Source organism: Nanorana parkeri, unplaced genomic scaffold, assembly GCF_000935625.1.
Source record: "Nanorana parkeri isolate BGI_ZX_2015 unplaced genomic scaffold, ASM93562v1 scaffold316, whole genome shotgun sequence".
In the NCBI taxonomy this organism is placed as follows: domain Eukaryota; kingdom Metazoa; phylum Chordata; class Amphibia; order Anura; family Dicroglossidae; genus Nanorana; species Nanorana parkeri.
Genome location: NW_017306584.1, coordinates 1,100,543 through 1,102,301, shown reverse-complemented (window position 1 = coordinate 1,102,301; position 1,759 = coordinate 1,100,543).

Here is a 1,759-nt window from a genome sequence, read left to right as displayed (position 1 = left end):
CTCAGCCATTACAAAGGATCCACGTTGCATTTTCACATACTATAAAGCAGTGACTGGAAACTGGATTTCTAGCCAACCAACTGGTCTATGCATTGCCTCTTGAGTTGTAATATCAAGACTCCTACACTAAAAGACTTGGGGGCCCTGTGTGCACTCTGTGATGGATGCTTCTGACAGCCAATGGACAGTGTTTGTCACCTGGAAGCAGAGTAAGCACCATAAGATGGACCTTACCACACGACATACCAGAACAAAGAAGACTTGGGACCTCACATGTCATGTGACTAGTTTCAAGTAAATAGTTGGGGCTTTATCAAAACAAAAAGTATACATTAGCTAGAGGACAGTGGAATGGGATGTATGTATGTTGTATGATGTTTTTAAAAAGGGTGTATTATTATAATCAGCATAGCTGAAATACAAGAATGTCAAGAGATTATAAAAACCAAAGATGCCTTGGGATTTATTTACTAATGGACTTGCACTTTCAAAGTAATTTTTCACTTTTCTTTTTTTATGCTTTTTTGTTTTTTCTTTTCTTAGTGAAAAGATGAAATAAGGACAATATTCACTTTGCAAAAAAAAATAATCAGACGTGCAAAGAAAATTTGTAAAAATATATATTTTTGCTTGCCCATGATTGGATGATTGAAGTCAGCAAAACTTGACTCCATTCATGAAGCTAACTGAGAATTCCATTTGTGAAGCAAAAAAAAAATCCTTTTAATAGAAAAAAATTCACTTAGCCTAATGAATGAGGTAAAGTTGTGCTGCCTTTAATTATCCAGTCATGCAAAAGCAAAAATCAAAGTTTTGGTTTTTTTTTTAGTTTTCCTTGCTCATAATTGGGTTTTCTTTTCAAAGGGAAATTTCACCAAATTCACAGCGCTAAGGGAAAATTTTCTTTCAAAATGCAAATTCCCTTGCAAAGTGAACAGTCAATCTGCTTTTAGTAAATCAACCTCATTGTATTCTCCTTGCCATAGGAAGCTGCCCTTTCAGTCCTCCTCTAGTTACGCCTGTGATACTGACACATTGGGGTCTATTCACGAAGCAGCTGAAGGATCTAGCCGTAGCTTCGGCCCATCCTTTGGCTAGCTTCGGCCCCAGGACCCCTTCGGTTCAGTAGAACTGAGGGGCTGCTGTACGGGCTATTCACTATAGCTCCCAAACTTGGCCGAGTGGCTCAGTCGGCCGGCCGACAGCCTGCTTTTGACAGCTGGGTGGAGCCAGCTGTAAGATCACGGCTGGCTCCGGCCACTTGCAGAGAGATCAGCGTCCCTGGTTACCAGCTAACCAGGGACACTGATCTCCAGACAGCCTAACTCTCCCTGGTGCTCCGGGAGTCTCCAGGCCGCCCAGGAGAGAAACACTGCTTTTTCTTTTTTTTTTCGTGTCAGAATAGAAAAACCAAAAAGAAAATTTTTGGCCAAAGGAATGCATTGCTAGATTCCTATTGGCTATTTCAATTTGCAATAGCCAATAGCAAACTAGCATTGCACCCGCCCTCTGCTACAGTTCTCCATCAGGTCCACCACTACTGATTGACAGCAGCAGTAGGCGGGTACAATAGCTAGTTTTCTATTGGCTATTGCAAATTGCAATAGCCAATAGGAATCTAGCAATGCATTCCTATGGCCAACATTTTTTTTTTCTATTCTGACACAGGCTGTAAAGGGCTGGGTGAAGATACTACTTGTGAAAATAGATGTGGAAGATATTTGACACACTGAAAGCTAAAGCCATTAAGCCATTCAAC